This window comes from Rosa chinensis, chromosome 1, assembly GCF_002994745.2.
Source record: "Rosa chinensis cultivar Old Blush chromosome 1, RchiOBHm-V2, whole genome shotgun sequence".
Lineage (NCBI taxonomy): Eukaryota > Viridiplantae > Streptophyta > Magnoliopsida > Rosales > Rosaceae > Rosa > Rosa chinensis.
Window position 1 is genome coordinate 10,899,898 of NC_037088.1, and position 22,177 is coordinate 10,922,074.

Here is a 22,177-nt window from a genome sequence, read left to right on the forward strand (position 1 = left end):
TTGTTCGTGATTTTGTTCTTGGCCAAATTGAAAAAGCCTTGATTTCATTATCATATTTGCCCTTGCTGATTATCCTTGATAATTTCAAAGAATGCTGCGAATTCCTGGATTTATCTCTGGTGCAATAAGAAAGTATGCATATATGAGACATGCTACAATACCCCTTCCGTATCTCATACCTTTTATTTTTATTTTTTTTAATATATAACAATTTAATATAATGGTAACCTGATGAATTGGTCATCAGGTTACCCATTCAAATTTTGACACATGGCAATTTTTTAAAAAAAAAATATTACCAATTTAATAACACATTTGTCATCGATTTGTAATATTGTCTATATACCTGTAAATATTGTCCTAAATGGAGAAAATACCAAAATGTTTACCCAATTACACAATCGAGAACTATATTAGGTGAATGAGGACACATGCTCTATTTGATATAAATATGAAGATTTGCCGCTTGTACAACACATTTGTCATCAATTTTATAAAATGGTTCGTAAATTGGTAGATGTTGTCTTAGACCTTGTAATTACCACAAACAGGACATTTATTACAATATTTTTAATCATTTGTCCTGATATTTGTAATAAGTGTTGTCAGAGATGTAATTATTTTCTCAATGAGAAAGATTACACAAGATACCACCCAATTACACATTCGAGAACTATATTACGTGAATGAGGGCACATGCTCTATTTGGTATGAAATACGAAGATTTACCACTTGTACAACACATTTGTCGTCAATTTTGTAAAATAGTTCATAAACTGGTATATGTTGTCTTAGACCTTGTAATTACCACAAACAGGACATTTATTACAATATTTTTGATCATTTATCCTTATATTCGTAATAATCGCTGTCAATGATGTAATTATTTTCTCAATGAGGAACATTACACAAGGTACCACCCAATTACACAGTTGAGAGCTCTATTACGTGAATGCGGACACATGCTCTATTTAGTCTAAAATATGAAGATTTACCACCCAAAACAACACATTCATTTTTAATTTTATAAAATGATTCATAAACTTGTAAATGTGGTCCTAGACCTTGTAATTACCAAAAAGAGGACATTTTTTACAACATTTTTCATCATTTCTCCCTTTTTTTTAAAAAAAATGTTCGTATGTGGAACAAGTACCATAATAGAATTAAATTTCCACATCTATAAGGTAATATATTGTCATCATATAAGTAATTATTTGATTTAATGATAAATTACTCAAAGTAGACCTCAATTATAATTGATTAAGGAAAGTACTAATGATGTACTTAATTAGTAATAAAAGACTCATTACTTTTTTTATTTTTTAGAGAAAAAGATTCTATAATTAATTACTAATGATTTGGTTAAGGGGTGAACATGTTACCAACCTTTTAAATATTCAAGGCCATTGGATATATTATTAATCCAACGGTCTAAAATATTCAAAAAATGGTTGTATAGCAAACAGCCCAGCACCTTAGAATTTTCCAAGTTAAAATCCAGGATCTCATTTTCTTATTTTCCCTCGCTGATTCTACCTTAAGCTGCCAAAATAAGAACAGCTAGATAAATTTCCAACAACAGACGCTTGGCTAGTACGGACTAACGAATGATATTTACATATCAAAACTATTATTTAGCAACCATTTTGCACACTACTTATTGCTGTTTAGCTTTGTGGCTGTGATACCATGAAAGATAACAGACTTTGTGGAAAACTCATACATGCAAATTAAGAGGATCAATTGTATTGCTTATTTATATTACATCATATACAGATCTGTATTAACACAAAGTTTTATAAAGATCTAAACTTAGGCCGGAAGTAGACTTGGCCTCCAAGCTGGAATCAACTAGAAGATTAGGACATGATCTGCACGGCAGAGAGATTCTATATTCATCACTCAATTCATCCTTCCTCAGAAACCCAAAATTTAATTCTCAACTGTGGAGCTGTTTAATTTCATTTAAATATAGACTTCAACGATCAGTACTGTGATTAAGAAATACACAGGTAGAGTTAAATTCTGACAGGGAACTTAACCTTAGTTATTTTCTTTTAATAATTATTTGGATCTGAAATGTACACGTAAAGTGAATCGAATTCAGGTGTACGGGAAGTCTTGGGCGATTGATCATATATATATATATATATATATATATATATATATATATATATATATATATAGGACCCTTTCACTAAGGGATCATCTATATTTTGACATCTTAACCGTTCAGTCTAATGTCACATCCTTAGAAAAGACCGAAAAAATGGATCCCTTATTGGAAGGGCCCCTCATGTGCAACCTAGCTCTAGATAGTAGGTATGCTCGTGGAATTAATTAACAATGCCAATTCCACATTAGGAATCGGGTCATAAGTCCCACATTAGAGACTTGACCAATCACATAACAATCCAAGGCCCACACCGGACACTTGAAAATAATCCAATCGAAAACTTCCGATGACCAATTTAATGAACCCAAACTAGGTTCATAATTGGAGACGAGATTGGTGAATCAATTAATGAATGAACTCAAATCCGGGTCCATGATGGCGACATAATTGAAGAGTGACCCACTGTAATACCAACTTTGAGAATAAGAACGTATTTGAGAGAATAATGAGATAATTTTATTCTTCTCATAAGGAGGTATTTATACACCAAGGTTGCATATACTAACTAGGTAAGTGCTAATTACAATTAAGGGGATAATTACATTCCTAACTGCATACAATAAGTACATTCCTAATAGAATAAGAATATTCTAAATTGAATACGTTGACTCACGCTAACACTTCTCATTTTGTCAAATATAATTCTTGAGATCAAGTTATCTAGCATGGGCAGCATCAGCGAGGTCCACTGGTACTTGTACATCATGGCATGTGCTTGTTAATAGTGTTTTGGTTTATGAGTAGACAATAATTATCTTGATAATAAAATTAAATTATATGTCGCTCATATCAGTAATATGAACTAATGAGCTAAAATCATTACTTTACACTTAAAGATCAATTGTGCCCTCAAACTTCTAATTTAATCGCATGTGCTTTCATACTATCCAATTTGATCAATTATGGCCAATCCTTCACCAATCTATCAATTTATTCATAACTAGTTTTTAGCCTTTAATCATGCAAGAAACACACTATTTACATGATCAAGGTTAAAAATTAACCCACAGTGGGCATGCTTAGGGTATGCATTTTTACTAATTTATGAAGAAATTGAGGAATTAGCTAGTTTACTAATGATTATGATTGATCATATTAAAGAGTATAAGGGCATATGTAATTAAATTAAAAGTTTGGGGGCACGTATAATTTTAGGCATAAAATTCAAGGCGGTAAAATGAATTTATCTCTATGAACTATAACTGAAATTTGGCACCATTATATTTTATGTGACATATCCATACAGTATGTCACTGGTATCTACATATATCAGAAAGATACAAGAGAACTCACCCTAAACCCTCTACTTGTCTCATTTTTCCTTTGTTCTCTGCTATACCAGCAAATTCAGGACGAATATATCTGCAAAGCTTTTCTTAGATTAAAATAAAACTTTTATGTCTTTGGGGCATCACGGCCATTAGAAGATTTTATTGCAAGAGCCATATTTATATACTTTGGTCTTATTTTATTTCAAGAACTTCATAAGTTTGAAAAATGACTCTAGTACAATCAGAGATTTTGTTTTCTTTCAAACATTGAAGTTATGAATATTAATGCAGAAATGATAATATTATTTTTCGCTGTGGACGAGAATTGGACTTCTAACGCTATGAGTTGCATCAGACCATTCCAGCGACGCAGACACATGTGGTTGTGAATCATTTGACAATCCTGGTCCAACAATGGTCACATCAAATGGTTTTTCCTGATTCAAGGACTCGAAGGAAAGAACCTCAGGCACCACTTTGATGTCTACTTGAGTGTTGTTTCCGAGGATTTTGGCACTGTAGTGGAGTTTGTAAGGTCAACATTTTTAACTACTCTGTGAAATTTCACAGTAAAAGCTTTATTTGGTGGTGTTTGAGCCCAAAAGTATTTTTGGCAAGATCCTTTGGTGGGTTTGACCCAATGGGCCGATACCTGCGGCCCAAAAATAAGTCTACTCGAGTTTGGGAGATAGCTTCGCCCATTCCGTGATCCATAAGGAAAACGAAACCTTATTGGAATCAAGTAGCAGAAATTGAATAGGAAACTTCAATTAATAATCCTTCTAAGGCAAGGAACAGCTGAAACCCTAGATGTATAAATATAGGGTTAAGCGGCAAAGAAAAGAGACCTCTCTCGAATCAATCAATCCCAGCGATTACAAAGTCTCCCCGGAGCAAACCTTCAACCTTGTTTAAACCCGGCGACCGTACTTCCAGTCCTAGTCTCTCCGAGCCGACTGCTAGTGCTACTGCCACAGATATTACCAGCGAAGCAAGGGTAATGCCCTCACAACCCAGCGAAGCTAAAGTCACGCTTTAGCAAGATCCGTGCTTTCTCCAAACTTCCCAGTGATTACTCTGCTCAACCTACAACGTTGAGTATCGATTCGGTGACGCAAAGAGATCACATCCAAAATCCTTATCCGTAAGGCAAGAAGTCCTTTCTCGGAAGGCTAGAGAAGAACCTTGTGGCGGGGTTGGTGCTCTCCTCGTCCACAACGCTTGAAGAAGAAGTCAGGTCAAGGGACTCCCCTGACGACTGCACCCCACGGTGCTAGCACGCCTGCGCACACGCTCAAAAGAGACAGTTTGCACGCCAACTGGTTTTGGAGCCAAACATTTTGGCACGCCCAGTGGGACAGGCAATAGTGTCTTTTCGTGAACGTAACCATTGGGAAGTCTAGCGAAAAACCTTACCAAAAGGTTTACGCTAACTGTTCAAAGCATAAGACCTCCAGTTACAGACCGCATTCTCGTGCGGACTGTCGTGGTCTTTCTGAAGAACAAGTGACTCAAAGATTCTCTCGTCATTCCCAATCACCCAACATGTCGACTGAACGGGAAGAGAATCACCCGACCACTATTGAGGGTCAAAGTGTCACTACTAATCAGGCCAGCGAGCCTGTTATATCCACTACTGTCTCTAACACGGTGGAAAGCGGAGAAAGAGAGGCTTTCGTTGCGAAGCCTATTCCAGAGGGAGCGACTTCCGAGGTAAGGTTCGCGATCATCATGGAGAACATTGAAAATCATCGCAAGAAGATAGCCGCTGATTTCGAAAGGGAGACCGCGAAGACAGATCAGCTTATACGTGAACTAGACCAGCGCATTACCCGACATGTAGAGGATACTAAACAACAGATCACACAATAAGATAATGCAGTAAGGGCCCATGCCGCGGGTATCGCTAGCGAGCAGAATCAGTGCCAGAGAGAAATCATGGAGGCTATCACGAACCAAACTAAGCAAACCACGTCAGATATGGCAGATCTTCGCAAGGATGGCGCTAACCTAGCAACCGAGGTGGCCATGCAAAGAGCAGAATTGAACCAACCGAGAGAAGTGTTGAACAAGGCTTTAGGGGATCCTAACGCTATCCTTGGTTCTCTTGGCCAGCCATCTGGTTCAGGCAAGTACGTGCCGCCGAATCAGCGAGAGAAGGCTAGCAGCAATATTGCTACTCCCTCCGCCGCTGTTGCTGCTACACTACTGAAAAATAAAGAGCAAGCTCTAGTTATTGGCGGCAGCAAGGAAAAGACCACCTTGTCATGCGGACAGACCACCAGACAGAAGCATCTGGTCTCGAAAGTTGTGGGAACTACATCTAACTCTGCTACATTCGTTCAATAAGACAATGAAGGGGCAGAAAATGTATACCAGGAATTGCCAGGAAGTTATTATGGGATTGACCATTCCGGCAACCTGATTAAGATAACAGCCTTGTCAAAGGAGACGCCTGTGCTAGCAGTGACTCTTCAGCAACAGGCTACGACCAGCATTGTACATGTAGGAGAGGGGCCGGCGACTGTAAACCAAGCAATACCTTTGCAGGCTACTCGCCAGATTGTGGCGACACCACCTCCTCCTCCGGGTCCAAAATATGTAAGACGTGATGAGGTAGAGGAGATGATCAGGTTGGCTAACCCTAGGGCCCAGCCGGATGGGGTCTATAAGGGACCTTTCCCACCACATATCATGCTTGCACCTTTTCCCAGGGGCTATAAGAATATCATATTTTCTACTTTTTCAGGGGAAGACACCGAGGATGTGGCAACCCATCTGGCCAGGTTTAGGGTACAATGCGGCCAATACCAGAATGATGATATCCTCAAATGCAGGATCTTTGGTACTTCTCTTTCAGGAGCTGCCTTCAGATGGTTTTCCAAGCTTCGACCAGGAACAGTGGTAGATTGGCCCCCAATGAAAATGCTTTTCCGAGAAACTTTCAGAGCTATCGAGCCTGAGGTAGACTTGGCTTCTCTCACCCAGATGGCCCAGCAGCCTATAGAGTCCGCTGTGGCCTATCTTCAGCGCTTTCAAATTCAGAAAGCCAAGCTGAACGTCATCCTGCCTGAGAAAGAGTTAGTCAAGCTAGCGGTCAAGGTTTTGGAACCACGTCAACGAAAGAAGCAGCATGGCAGCATGATTCGATCAATGGGGGAACTCATCACAGAGGTTGGCAGCTTCAAACATCTCCTCAGAGAAATAGACGCAAGGAAGAATGCATCCAGAGGGACATACGTACCAGGAAAACATCGTACCATAGCGGCCCTGAGCTACCAGCCGGCTACCTATGACCCTTACGTAGCATCATAACAATGAAGAAGTGGTCCAGGATGACGACGAGGAAGAGGAGAATGATATCGCTGCCTACGAATTAACCGGAAGAAAGAATCCAGCCTTGAAGCAACTGAAAATTTCCAAGGAACCTGTCAAGCTCAAATCGATGGCCTTCACCAAACCTGAGTTCGCGACATATACATATGATGCCAATAAGGCGCATGAGATTCTAGACGAAATGATCGCCGCGAAAATGGTGAAGACTGATTTTGGACCTTTTCCTCGACCAGAATAGCTGAAAGGGAAGAAGTACTGCAAGTTTCACAATTTGTGGAATCACAACACCGTGGACTGTGTGAAACTCAAAGACCAGATTCAGGTATGGCTTAATAATGGCAGTTTGCAGGTGGAAGCTCCAGTAACGGCAGCAGCGCTAGTGGACCTGGACCCCTTTCCTGATACTGGGATCAATATGGTCGATGTGAATTGGACCAAGCAGAAGCAAAGGAAACCAACCTTGGATTTGAGGTCAAAGGAGCGAGATGGAACATCCGCCACGGACGAGACACCTGCGAAGGAGAAAGCTAAATCAATCAGTCAAGCTTCGCCCGTGATCCTATGCTCGCGATGCAAAGAAGAGTGCGGCATTCAAGTATCGCATGAAGAGGTCGAGCAAACATTTCGCTTTGGCTCTCTACAGCCCGTCAAGTGGGCTTCGTCATTGCGTAACTATCAACCTTCTAGCCCAAGAGAAAAAGAAAAGATGGAGTTACCGCCATCCCTAAAGGACTCAAATTTGTTCAAGAAGCTGAGGGCAGCCGCAGTTGATCAGAAACAAGAAGAGAAGGCTACGAGCAAACAAAAAGACGTGCTGACCAAACCCTGCATCCCACCTACGCCAGCCCACTATCAAGGAAGGTAAATGGTATACCAGGGAAAAGGGGAAGGCAGTGGAAATAAGCACTTCCAAGAAGAGGAAACTGCAACGCAGGTTTGGGGAAGCCAAGGGCACGCTAAAGGCTCTGGACCAGGGCCTGATTAAGCCTTCGCAACTGGTCAAGTCACCTGAGCAGTATGAAAGAGAAATGGAGGCATTAGCTGCTAAACCGTTAATGGCTCCCCGCAGCCTTAGAAAACAAGCGAGTTTGCTAACAGGGGCATCTAAGCCCAGTGTTTTTTGCAGGATTACTGAGGAGAGAACACCTCCGATAACTCGAAAGGAGAGCTCGCCGACTCGACGACCACATGTCAGGCGCAGGTTATTTTGAGAAGAACCAGAAGCCAAATCTTCGATCTTTGAGAGACTGGGGGGCAAGGATAAGACTATTGATACCTTACAGTGGAGACCAAAGAAGGTCCAGAGCATAGTAGTCACTTCCCCAGAGGTGTGCATGGTGAGGGAACCGAAACCAGACTCCCCGAAGCTTGATCCCGTGGTACAAGAACAAGAGCAATGTGAGGTAAAAGGCCTTACAGAAGAATCGTTGGTGTACCGTTTGGCTAAACAATTCAGCAAGGACACTCCTATTGATGAACCCAAGCTTAACCTGGAAGATGACATGGAGGAGATAGAGATAACTGACACATCTTGCAACATGGTTTACGTGCTACCCGCGAGGTATGCATTACCGGTCGCTGCTCAGGACTGTGTGGAAGCTGAGGAAGGTAATGCGCAGCCATTGTATATCACATCTGCAGCCACGACACCAGTGAAAGAGGCTGTCCTTCGGGAGACAGAGGATGCTCAGGACGAAGAATCCTTCATGCGCTTCACCAAGCCAACGCCTATTATGGTCCAACACATGAGGCCTCTATATAGTAAGATCATGATTGATACCGGAGCTGCTGTTAATGTCGTCACTACCAGGACCATGCACTTGCTCGGGATCAAGAGGGAGAAAATCCAATCTACATCCCTCACGCTCAAGAACTTCGCAGGGACCATAACAAAGACCATAGGATTACTTTTCTTACGTATCAAGGTAGGCCCAGTAGAGGGGGTTTATGCTTTCTTTGTGACGGATTGCTATGCGGCCTACAACACTATTCTAGGCAGAGACTGGATCCACAGAAGTTACTGCGTGCCGTCAACTCTCCATCAGGAGTTAGTCATGTGGAATAGGGGTACAAATAAAGCTGAGCTGATCAAAGCGGATCCTCGTCTATTCCCAGTTTCCGCAAATTATGTAGATGCCAGGTACTATTTGGAGCCTATTACTCCATTGCAGGTCAGTGATATCGATGACAAAGGCCGCCCCACAGGGGTGACGGCCTTTGAATTGGCACAGTGGGGGCTTACGCTCGCAAAAGAAGGCTTAGAGAGGCCTGGCCACACTGTGCCCAAACCCCTAAATGATTAATGGATTACGACTTCCCGGAGGAAGGATTAGAGGCCTTCCACTCGCTGTACAAAAGACTATCATCGTATTTAGTGGAAAAAGAGGCCTACGATCCAGTCGCGACCTTAGAGGTCGTCGATAAAGAGCTATCTGATCAGTAGCGAGAAGATGAAATAGTTATTCAGCTTGCCCCGGCGGCGCTGGACGATACGCCTCCTAAAGTCAGAGACCCTACCAAGAAGGTTAATCTGGGAACAGCAGTCGAGCCTATGGAAGTGGCTATCAGTGCTTACTTAGAGCCTGGTGAAAAATAGAAGCTCACTGACTTGTTGCTAGAGTTCAAAGACTGCTTCGCTGAAAAGTACTAAGATATGCCCGGCCTGTCACCGGACTTGGTTTGCCATCAACTACCAACACTCCCTGACAAGAGGCCTGTGAAACAAGAACCGCGAAGAATGAATTCCGAAACCCAAGTCCTCGTCAAGGAGGAAGTCAAAAAGATGCATAAATCAGGCATTATCAAGGTAGCCAAATACAATCAGTGGTTATCTAATATAGTGCCTGTTCGCAAGAAGAATGGCAAGATGAGGGTTTGCGTAGATTACAGAGACCTTAACCTCGCTACACCTAAAGATGTTTACCCCATGCCGGTCGTGGATATGTTAGTAGACGCCGTAGCAAGACATGAATTGTTTTCCTTCATGGACGGCACCGCTGGATATCACCAAATTTCGGTAGCTGAAGAAGACAGACATAAAACTGCATTCCGGTGTCCCGGATTCGCGGGCGTTTTTGAATATGTGGTCATGCCCTTTGGACTGAAGAATGCTGGTGCAATGTATCAGAGAGCCATGAACCTAATCTTCCATGATATCCTGGGGAAGATTTTAGAGGTTTACATCGATGACGTAGTTGTGAAATCTCGGAAGAAAGGGGACCACATCGCAGATCTCAGAAAGGTATTCGAGCGAGTGCGACGACACAAGCTCAAGATGAATCCCGCTAAATGTGTTTTTGGGGTTCAAGCAGGAGATTTTCTAGGATTCATTGTCCATCAGCGAGGAATTAAGGTCCCTGAAGATAAGGCGAGTGCAGTCATCAACGCATCTCCCATGCGAACGAAGAAGGAATTGCAGCGTTTGCTGGGTAAGATCAACTTTCTGAGACGCTTCATCTCTAACTCTGCAGGTAAAATCCAGCCTTTCTCACCATTGCTGAAGCTACAGGGGCAGAACGAGTTCGTATGGGAGCCTAAACATCAAGAGGCTTTCGACAGAATAAAGGCCTACCTGGCGAGCCCGCCAGTGCTGGTTCCCCGAGGGCTGGATTTCCATTGAAGTTATATATCTTGGCAGCTGAGGCTTCCATTGGCAGTCTACTCGCTCAGGATGATGAGGGAGGCATCGAGTACGCCATTTTCTACCTCAGCCGGACACTGACGGATTGCGAGACAAGGTATACTCCTATGGAAAAGCTGTGTCTTACTTTGTACTTCTCAGCGTGCAAGTTGCAGCACTACATGTTATCCTTTACTACCTGCATCATCGCTCAAACCGACTTGGTCAAATACATGTTGTCGCGACCTATTCTGAGAGGCTGCATTGGCAAGTGGGTACTGGCTCTTTCTGAATTTTAGCTACAATATGTACCTCAAAAAGCTGTAAAGGGACAGGCCATCGCAAACTTTCTGGCACATCATCCTATGTTGAATATACCCGCAATGAAGGAGCTAGAGATAGTGACCGCAACTACAACTTGACCAGATTTGGTGCGCATTCCAGAGTACGCAATATGGTATCAAGCCACAGTCTCCTTGCAGCTCTGGGTATTGTTTTTTGATGGCTCAAGAACTGAAACATTGGCAGGGGCAGGGATTGTTCTGGAAAATCCAGCGGGCGATCGTTTCTCTTACTCTTTCCAACTGGAGTTTAAGTGTACGAATAACCAGGCAGAGTATGAGGCCCTTATCATCGGGCTAGAAATCTTACTAGAATTAGGAGTGAGGGACGTTCAGATCCACGACGACTCTCAGCTCGTGATAAATTTGCTTCAAGAAAAATACAGATGTGCAAGCTGGTTGCTCGTACCATATTTGAATCGCGCCATTGAGCTTCTGGATCAATTTGATGACGCTGATTTGGAGTACATCCCTCGCGAGCGCAATTTCGCAGCCAATGAACTCGCTCAACTGGCTACAGGTATCACATTGAAGTATGGCGTTCGCGAGCGCATTATGAAGGTTGAGCGTCTCACCCTGCCTTCATGGCTCGTGCGACCTGATCCGCTTGATGAGCCAGTCGTCGCGGTGCTAGAACCTATTGATGTTGATTGGCGCATCCTATTGATGGATTACCTCAAACGACCAGACCCTACAGCCAACAGGAAGATTCGCTTTCTTACCTTAAACTACTTCCTCAGGGGTAATGAGTTGTGATGACGAGGGGAAGATGGCGTAGACTTCCGGTGTGTCTATGCCCGCGAAGAAAAATGATTAATGCCCGAAGCACACACAGGAATATGTGGAGCTCATCAAGTAGGACCTAAGATGCGTTGGCTCCTTAGGAGACATGGTTATTACTGGCCCAGCATTTTGAAGGATTGTATTACATTTGCTAAAGGGTGCCAAGACTGTCAAGCACATGGTCCAGTCCAACATGTCCCTAAGATTCCCATGCAACCTATTATTAAGCCTTGGCCTGCGAGAGGTTGGGCATTAGACCTGATTGGGATGATTCACCCCCACTCTTCGCTCCACCATAAGTTCATCATCGTGGCCACTGATTTCTTCACCAAGTGAGTCGAAGTTGAACCTTTAAAGGAGGCTTCCGGTGCCACCATTCGCCAATTCATTTTTCATAACATTATCTGCAGGTTTGGTATCCCTGAGGTGCTCGTTTCAGACCGGGGGGCAGCATTCATGGGAGGTGCGGTCGAGCAACTTGTCAACGATTTCGGCATCCAGTTCATCCACAGCACTCCATATTATGTTCAGTCCAACGGTCAAGTGGAGGCTAGTAATAAGATTATTATTACCTTGTTAAAAAAGATGTTGGTCGAAAACCCTCGCTAGTGGCACGATACTCTGTACAAGACACTCTGGGCTTATCACACCTCCAAGAGGAATCCCACCGCTACGACACCTTATGCACTAATGTTTGGCCATGATGCGGTTTTACCCTTGGAAATCAACGTTCATTCCTTACGCGTACAAGTGCAGCATCACTTGATCGGTGAAGATTATGTCTAGGCGATGTGGCAAGAACACGAAGACTTGAGCGAGCAGCGCTTAGCGGCTTTGGATAATTTAGTAATGGAGAAACAGCGTATCGCCCGCGCGTACGATAAGAGGATGCGTGGTCGCAGTTACAAAGAAGGATACCTTGTTTGGAAAGATGTTTTACCCTTTGGCAAGAAATTGACCGGTTGTGGTAAGTGGACTGTGCGATGGGAAGGACCCTTTGTTGTTCACCGTATCATGGAACGTGGGGCTTTTCACCTCAAGGACTTGGATGGCAACATCCATCGTAACCCCATCAACGGGCGATTCCTGAAGAAATATTACCCTAGTGTTTGGGAGTTCGAAGATCCACCTGGTCAACCTTCTTCCCAGACAGGGGGGCAACCATAATCTTCATCGGTTTGCATCAGCCGTCGATATTCAGGCCTTCTCTTGTGGCCTTCGACTCATGTATTTGCTTTACCTATGAACACTAGGGGGGCAACACTCTATATATCCAGGCCTTAGTTGAGGCCATATTCAATATTCAATTTATACAATTTCAAGACTTTGGCTTTCTGTTACATACGTATTTATCCTTGACAATTTGTGTTAAGAATGTACATGATGGCCTATACACGAGGCTTTATTTCATAACAAATTTTTGAATTGTGCTCACAGAAACATTCATTCATAAAGTGGCTTTGCGGCCAAAGGCAGTACAAAGTACAAATCAACACGGTTACATTCGCAATTATAAGGCCAAATGTGGCTTTGAAAATCATAAGGGACACAGATTCTAAGAGTTTCTGGATCTGGTTTCGGCAAGGAGGATGTGGTGTGACCGCTGGTGCTCTTCCTCTCTCCACCCACATCCTCCTCCAATCTGAGTCGCAGCTGCTATAGTCTGTACCAGAGGAAGAGGGAAGGGAATAATCCATCATACCCCTTCCTGGTGATTATCCTCCGGGATGAAGATGGTCTTCAGAGAGAGCGCGACTCATAACCACATCTAGCTCCAGGGGAAAAACAGAAGCCTCGTAGTCGGACCCCGGAGGTAGACCGCGGAAGAAGAAAGGTCGGCCTCAAAGTGGCCTTCCGCCTCTCTCCCTCCTGCTCCACGCGGACAATCGGAGGAGATGGATCCCTCAGAATCTGGTTTCGCCGCGTCAGGAGCGTGGCGTGTTCTTCAGTCTAACTGAAACCGGCGAATTCCATTCGGATTTCCAGAGACCAAAGACATGCCACTGGACCTGAGATTAGGCCATGAGGCCTACCCAGGTCCTGAGATTAAGCCATGAAGCCTAGGAATTTGAGGCTAAGGGTGAGATCGTGAGGAGAAGATTTTAGAAACTGAAGGAAGAGAAGCAAGGCTTGTGAAATTATCTCTGGAAAAGACATAGTTGCTTGGCTTCATCACTTCTCCAAAGTACAAGTATTTATAGCTCCAGTCGCAGTAACCTCAACCGTGCGATGGGCAATTGAAGTACTTTCAACGCCATCAATAGGAGTATCAATGGAATTGAATGCTGTAATCTCGGAAATGAAGGAAGTTGAAAACGCGTGGGAAGCGGGGCAGTCTTCAAGAAGGTAACCGCCCATTCGGAAATTATCTTTTCAACAGTTTCAATATCAATAGGGTTGCGTTGAATTACTTGAAATTTGAAGTAATATTTGGGCCAAACAACGTGGGCTAAATATTTAACTTGTTAATAATGATATTGTTCATACAAAAAGAGGCCTAAAGTTTTCGACCCGCATGGGTCAAACGAAGTAAATGTTCGTCCAGGCGAAAACTAGCGTCGGCAGCAGCTCGCTCCGCTTGTCGGGCCGCTTCGCGGGCTTGAGCTAGGTTTTGAGACAATGTTTCAAAGGCCATTAGGGGTTGCTCTAGCAGGGGTTCCTCATGCTCAAGCCGGGCCGTCACAGCAGTCAATTGGGCTTGAAGTTCTTGGATTTGGGACAGAAGATGATTTTGCGTGATCCGCAAGTCTCTAACGAGGATAGCCTTATCTCCCAAGAAGTCGCGAGAGGTATCCATTTGTTTTGCGAGGCCCCGATAGTGGGCCTAGGCTTGCCTGGCTTGCGCAGTCGTGACCTCTCTTTCATTAATCCTTTGGGGAAGACTCTGTAGTAGTTCGTCTATCTCGGTGAACTCATTCTCAGTGATGGTTCGCTCGAGACAAAGAACCCTCAAGTACTCCAGAGCTCTGGCTGATGGGCCAGGCAGTAGGATTTCGGGACTCAGAAGACGTTGGAGCCCATCCCTGGCCTCATCTATAACTCCAGGAGGGGCCACTTCAAGTACACGAGCTAGCCTTTCCAGTCTGGAAGGAGGCTCAGGCAGTGGATCTGGGGCAGCAGCGGCGGCATGAGCTTCATCAGGCTCCATAACAGGAACCGCTTCTGGCCCCGGTTTGACATTCATCCCTTCTCCCGCTTCAGGAGCATGGGGGGCAGGCTCTTGGTTCACCATATCATCACTGGCTGGGCCGGCAGGATTGGCCCCAAGTACTTCCGCAGCGACGATCGCTTCTTCGACAGGACCAAGGTTCTGTGGTTAAGGAAGAATAATTAGAAAGCACAAAGAATAAAATAAGGATCAGGACATTATGCGTATTAAGAGAATGTACCTCCACGGCCGGAGGTTCGTGAAGGATTGCTATCGGTGCAGGCTCTTGAGTCGCCTTGCCGGGAATTGGGTCAGGTGCTATATGTGCTTGGGGATGTGCGGCGATTGGTTCCTCAGGTGGGGCATCCAAAGGAGTTGTTCTTTCTTCCAATTCAGGCGAGCTGTCATCGATGACCTGCACTGGGATAGAGACCAATTGCACGTCGCTCGTGATGCTGGCAGGAGGTGGAGGATTATCTGAATCCATGGGCGCTTGGGCCTGCGAAGCAGATGTGCCTTCACCAGTGGTTGAAGAGCCTTCCCCAATTTGTCTGAGGGACCGGCGACGAACCTGCAAGCCAGGATTATTAAAGGAATGCATGAAATGGGAAGTATTCTAATGTGCGTTTCCAGTTCCGTACTAGTCGATCAGCGATTGGTTCATCTTCTTCCCATGAGTTAGTGCGAGGGTCTGAGCGACTGCGCTTGCTAGCCAAGGCAGTGGCAACCTGCCAGAATCAAAGGATTAGACTTGGTTTAGGGAAAAAGCATGGTTCTAAGAAAAAGAAGGTTCTTACCGTCTGTGGATTGTCATCGTTGGAAGAGGAATCTTCAATTTCAGGCTCCGCGATCACCGTCTTCTGCTTTCCGGACTGGCCAGTGGCTGGAGAAGCACTGACTGCGCGATTGCTAGAAGGTGGCGCATTTCCCTCATGCAGCAATGAGTGAGTTAAAGGGGAGGAGTGAAGGAAGGGATAAAATATAAACTAAGGTACTTACCTCTGAAGGGGGCTCGCGAATTACGATACCAGCCTGGGCCTAACTTGGGGCTCACACCGGTTGTGTTGCCGGAGGAGGCAGAGATCGTGCGGCATCTTCAGAGAAGCGAGCGATCAGTTCGATGTCGGCAGCATAAGGGTTTTCAATTCCCCAAAGATGGTCGCAAAGAGTTTGTCATCTCGCTGAATCCAGCAATTAACGGAAACTTCTGCCTACCATTCTTCGTATCCTTCCTCAGTCCCGTCCACGGCGTTGATGACCTTAGCCCAATCTGGAAGGTCAACCAGTGCGAGCATGCTTTGTGCCGGCAAAGGCCCGGAAGGGGGCCCGAATCTACGCCAAGAAGTGTTAAAGTTCTAGGCATTGTACAGAGGGAATGACACTAATTGGACGAGGCCAAATTGGCGAGCGAAGTGGTTAGGAGCATAAAGCTCATAACTAAGTTCTTTGGCAGCGATCCTAATGTTTGAACAGGAGATCGTGCGGCGAAAAGCCAAGCGCGCGCGATCGGTGTAGCGAGAAGTGCCAGGAAGGAATCCGTTTTCAAGCGGAGTTGGGAATCTTCTACCCAATACTATATCGTAGTATGGCATCTCATCCAGAAGGTACAGATATGTAAAGCATTCGGAGTAGGGAGGGGATGAGTACCTTTCCTCGCAGCTAAACCATTGACCCAAGAGTTGGTCGGCCGGTGGAAGCAGCGGGATGTCATCGCGACGGAAAAATGGAAAATAAGTTTGGATCCAAAAGTCCAAGATCCAAAAGGGGCCAGAAATGCTAGTCTCAAAAGGGTGCATAGTGACCTGGTACAGAGTAGGGTAGAGGGCTCCTAACACAGGTTGCCCAAGCCTGATACTGCGGCCTTTGTAGAGGGCCGTCGCCAGAAGAGTCCAAGTACCAGTGGGCTTACAAGAGGAAGTGCAGAAGTTGAATTTACAGAGCCAATACTCCAAGAAAGCAATTCCGCCTGTCGCATTGTGCTCCCGGCTATAATATGACAGCCACCATGGATAGGAGCCACTGTGAGCGCTGCGACCATGTTGGGCCATGGTCGAGGTGAAGGTGACAGAGTCAAATTGACCATGTAAATAGGGCTCACCATCGATGGGTAGGCCGGTGATGGTGAGAATATCCAGCAGGGTAATACCCATTTGACCGAATCGAAAATCAAAAGTGTTTGTGGAGGTATTCCAAAAACAGAGAAAGGAAGCGAGCGGCGAGCTATTGCCACCGAGTGGAAGACGAAAATAGAGATCGATAGTATGTGTGATACCTCCTGCGTTCCAGCGAGCCAGATCTCACGTCCGTGCTTCGCGATACCAAGAAAGCTCCGCCGGGCTGATGGAGGACGGCCAGTGCCCTATTTTGGCTCGATGATTCTGGGCACCCCAACTACTGAAGTCTCCAGGAGTCCTTCGGAGGACTGGAATGGGCCGACAAGCGGGCAGGCCGTAGAAAGCAATAGCGTCGGCCGGAATAGAGTCTTGAGGCGCTGGCCCTAGTCCGACGTGATGGTTTGGGAATTGGAGGAGCAAGGGCCTATGGATAGAGGTGTGCAGAAGAATGCGGGCACTGATGCTGGTTCTCCAAGTATGGGCAACCTTTTCGTTCAGTTCTTCTTCTTGATCGATGACTATCTTCTTTGGGGGAGCTATTTCTGGGTTTCTGTGAATGAGATGTTGGAAGAAAGTGGGTTTTTGGGTTTAGAAGATTGAAAGAGTTTCTAATGTGACGGGTCTGATGCGGCTGTGGATTTAAATAAGGAGTTTTGTGAGGGAAACGATACGACAGAAAGGTGTTTCGCAAGCAAAAGGACGCGACCCTCATTAATGATATCGTTTCAAGCGATCAACGCGTCGTTTTAGTCCCCTTCAATCAGTTACATCTTTGCGGGCCTGGGGGCAATGTTTGAGCCCAAAAGTATTTTTGGCAAGATCCTTTGGTGGGTTTGACCCAATGAGCCGATACCTGCGGCCCAAAAATAAGCCTACTTGGGTTTGGGAGATAGCTTCGCCCATTTCGTGATCCATAAGGAAAACGAAACCTTATTGGAATCAAGTAGTAGAAATTGAATAGGAAACTTCAATTAATAATCCTTCTAAGGGAAGGAACGTATAGCCGAAACCCTAGGTGTATAAATACAGGGTTAAGCGGCAAAGAAAAGAGACCTCTCTCGAATCAATCAATCCCAGCGATTACAAAGTCTCCCCGAAGCAAACCTTCAACCTTGTTGAAACCCGGTGACCGTACTTCCAGTTCTAGTCTCTCCGAGCCGATTGCTAGTGCTACTGCCACAGATATTACCAATAAAGCAAGGGTAACACCCTCGCAACCCAGCGAAGCTAAAGTCACACTTTAGCAAGATCCGTGCTTTCTCCAAACTTCCCAGTGATTGCTCTGCTTAACCTACAAAGTTGAGTATCGATTCGGTGACGTGAAGAGATCACATCCAAAGTCCTTATCCGTAAGGAAGAAGTCCTTTCTCGAAAGGCTAGAGAAGAACCTTGTGGCGGGGTTGGTGCTCTCCTTGTCCACAACGCTTGAAGAAGAAGTCAGGTCAAGGGACTCCCCCAACGACTTCACCCTACGGTGCTCGCACGCCTACCCACACGGTCAAAAGAGATAGTTTGCACACCAACTGGTTTTGGAGCCAAACAGGTGGAACAACAGCTGCTAGCGAAGGGTAATTGTGATCCTTTGGCGCGTCTTTGTCCGAGTTAGGAGGGCAAGTGATGTTATCTCCTGATATAAGTCTAACATCGACCTCTCCCAGTACCGAGCAGAGGAGTTTTATGTAATCATCCTTAGAAGCTTCCTAAACCAGCATTGGGTTTATAGCTTGGACAGGAATGATATGTCCAGATCCATAAGCAAATTCCCCCGGAGAGTTGTTAGTAACATTTATAGGCCATGCTGTAGTCATAAGAGATGATTTGATTGCTGCTAGAGACCAGTCAGGGTAGAATTAATGCTTTAACATATGCAGCTGCACCAGCCACGTGTGGACAAGACATGGAGGTTCCAGAAAGTATACTGTATTTTACACGCCTCTTGTCTTGAGGACTCTCTGTAACTGAAGCAATAGTTGAAAAGGCAGCCAAAATAGTAACCCCTGGAGGACTTATGTCTGGCTTAATTCAGGCAGTATTGAATTTGGTCCATGTGCAGAAAAGGAAGCAACAACAGGCTCATCATCATCTATTTCAGCTTCACTTTTTAATATGTTTGCTTGAGCATCTGTAGTGGACTTCATGTAAGACTTGATTGCATTACACTCATGATCCCTCAACAATGTTGCAGGTTCAGCGAGAATATTAGAAAAATCAATCCAATCAACATTTAAAATGAACCTACTGCTTTAGCTTGGTAAGCTACATCACCTTCGAAGTAGTCATCACACAAAACAATCTTTCCCTTCACAAAATCACTATCCAGGCAGCCTGAGTGACATTGCCCCGCACCCAACTCCGAGCATTTCATTGACGCAGCTTTTCCATATATCAATGGGAAACTTGTTCCATTTAATGTGAAAGAATTCACTGATAACCCAACAATTGTGGTTCCATTTCCAAGAACGACAGTGTCAATGATTCGACGATCAGTGCTACTAGCTGCCGCCTGCCACTGAGAGCAACCATGGTGCCACGCTTGTAACAGAACCAGCTCTAGGACCACTGTTTCCTGCAGAGTTTATGGTTAGTATCCCTTTCACCGTTGCTTGGAAAGCACCGATTGCAATCACATCTTCCTGGAAACGCACTGGTTCCCTGCCTCCAATTGAAATTGTAATGATGTCAACACAGTCAGCAATAACGTCGTCAAAAGCAGCCAAGATAGAATCTGAATAGCACCCTAGAATGGGACTGCAGACTATATATGCAACAATTCTCGCAGAGGGAACTGTACTTCTTGCTGTTCTGATCCTTGTGCTAGTCTATAAAAGCTCACATCCTTTACGGCATTTCCTGCTGCCGTTGAGGCAGTGTGGGTTCCATGGCCTTCTTCATCCCTTGCAGATTGTATTGGTTGGTAAAACCGAGCTCCAATGATCTTGTTGTTGCATGTGAGGTTTCTGCCACCTGCACACGCACCTTTCCATTTCTTTGGAGCCGGACCAAATCCGTCATCTTTGAAGCTGTCTAATTCCTGCCAGATTCCAGTGTCAATGACACCAATAATGATATCACTCTTAATTGTGGCATTTTGATGAGTTGTCTCATTTAGACCTATGAAGTCCCAAGATCTTCTTGTTTGAAGTTGGAGAGAGTTGTGCTTGGAAAGACAGAGACTACTTCCTTCATGTTAGCAAGCACATGTCTTTCATTGTCAGTGAGCTTGGCAGCAAATCCATTGAAACTCCTTTTGTAACTTCTCGTCAGGAGATTTGAACCATTCTTGACAACTCTTTCTAACATATTAAGGTGGTGAGACAATGGTGAATACGAATGGTTAGCGGGAAGTGAGCCCATGTATACTATATGGACCTTTCTGTTTTCATCAATGGCTCTACAAACTAACAAGCTCATATTAAGCATGAGAATTGGGAAAATATAAGAGAACACGAGAGCCCTATTTGGCTCCAAAACTAATCTAGTTGCAAACACTCTCTTTTGAGCCTGCGCAGGCGTGCCAGCACCCTGGGGTGTCGTCGGGGAGTCCCTTGACCTGACTTCTTGACCAAACGATGTGAACCAGGAGAGCACCAATCTCGTCACAAGGTTCTTTTCTCTGCCTTTTAGAAAAGGACTTCTTGCCTTACTGATAAGGGCTTTGGTTGTGATCTCTTCACCTCACCGAATCGATACTTAGTGTTGTAGACTAAGCAGAGCAATCACTGGGAAGTTGGGAGAAAGCACAGGGTTTGCTAAAGCATATCTTTAGCTTCACTGGGTTGCGAGGGCGTTACCCTTGCTTCTCTACTTTTCAACTAGGTTGAAGGTAGGTTTGCTCCGGAGATGCTTTGATAATCATTGAGATTGATTGATTGAAGAGTTGTCCTTGATTCGTCCTTGAAACCTGGTATTTATACCTTAGGGTTTCGACTGTTCCTTGACATAGAAGGATTATTGATTGAAGTTTCCTATTCAATCTCCGCTACCTGATTCCAATAAGGACTCGTTTTCCTTCTGGATTTCGAAATGGGTGAAGCTATAACCCAAACCCAAGTAGGCTTATTTTTGGGCTGCAGGTATCGGCCCTCTACTCTAAATCCCCTAAAGGGATCTTGCCAAAAATACTTTTGGGCTCAAACATTGCCCTCCAGGCCCACTAAAATGTAACTGATTGAAGGGGACTTAAACGACATGCCATATGATCGAAACAAGGCCATTAATGAAGGTCACATCCATTCGCTTGCAAAACGTCTTTTCGTCGCATCATTTCCCTCACAAAATCTCTTATTTAAATCTGCAGCCATCTCCAAACCTGTCACATAAGAAACTCTTCCAATCTCCCTTAAACCCAGAGACCTTCTTGTTCCATTCATCTTCCTCACAGAAACCCAGAAATGGCTCCGCCCAAGAAAATGATTATAGATCAGGAGGAGAAAATCAACGAGAAGGCTACTCACACTTGGGGAACCAACATCAGTGCCCGCTGTTTCATCCACACCAATGTCCAGAGACCTCTGCTACTCAGACTCCCCAACCATCATGCCGGATTGGGTCCCTCACCGCGAGATTCCATCCCAGACGACGCTCTTGCCCTTTTTGGTCTGCCCATCCGTAGACCCATTCCAGTCCTCAAAAGAACCCTTGGAGATTTCACTAGCTGGGGCGCACATCCTCACAGAGCCAAAATAGGGCATTGGCCCACCACCATCAACTAGGCAGAGCTCTCTTGGTATCGCAAAGAGCGAGCGCGAGATCTGGCTCGCTGGAACGCGAAAGGTATTACCCACACCATTGATGTTTTCGCCTTCCGCGCGGTGGCAATTGTTCACCGCTGGCCGCCTTCCTTTGTTTCTGGAACACCGCAACCAATACCTTCGATTTTTGATTTGGCCAAATGAGTATCACATTGCTAGATATTCTCACCATCACTGGTCTACCCATTGACGGTGAGCCCTACATGCATGGCTAATTTGATTCCATCACCTTCACTTCAACAATGGCTCAAACTGGTTGCGGCTCGTATAGTAGTTCTTATCCATAGTGGCTGACTCATTACCGCAAAGAGCATAATGCAACCGGTAGGATTGCTTTCTTGGAGTATTGGCTTTGCAAATTCATCTTCTGCACCTCCTCCAACAAGCCCACTGGTCCTTGACATTTCCTCCCACGGCCCTCTACAACGGCCGCCGCATAGGGCTCGGACAACCTATACTAGGCGCTCTCTACCGCACTCTGTACCAGGCCACCATGCATCGTTTCGAGACTAGAATTTCAGGCCCCTTCTGGATCCTTGACTTCTGGATTCAAATTTACTTCCCGAAGTTTCGTCGTGATGATATTCCACCGCTACCACCGGCTGATGCGCTTCTTGGTCAATGGCTCTGCCGCG

At 44.9% G+C, this 22,177-nt stretch overlaps 1 pseudogene; it reads right to left on the reverse strand.

Moving 5' to 3' along the window:
* Window positions 1–3,752: 3,752 nt before the first annotated feature.
* LOC112200737 lies at window positions 3,753–20,202 on the reverse strand (annotated as a pseudogene).
* Window positions 20,203–22,177: the final 1,975 nt, after the last annotated feature.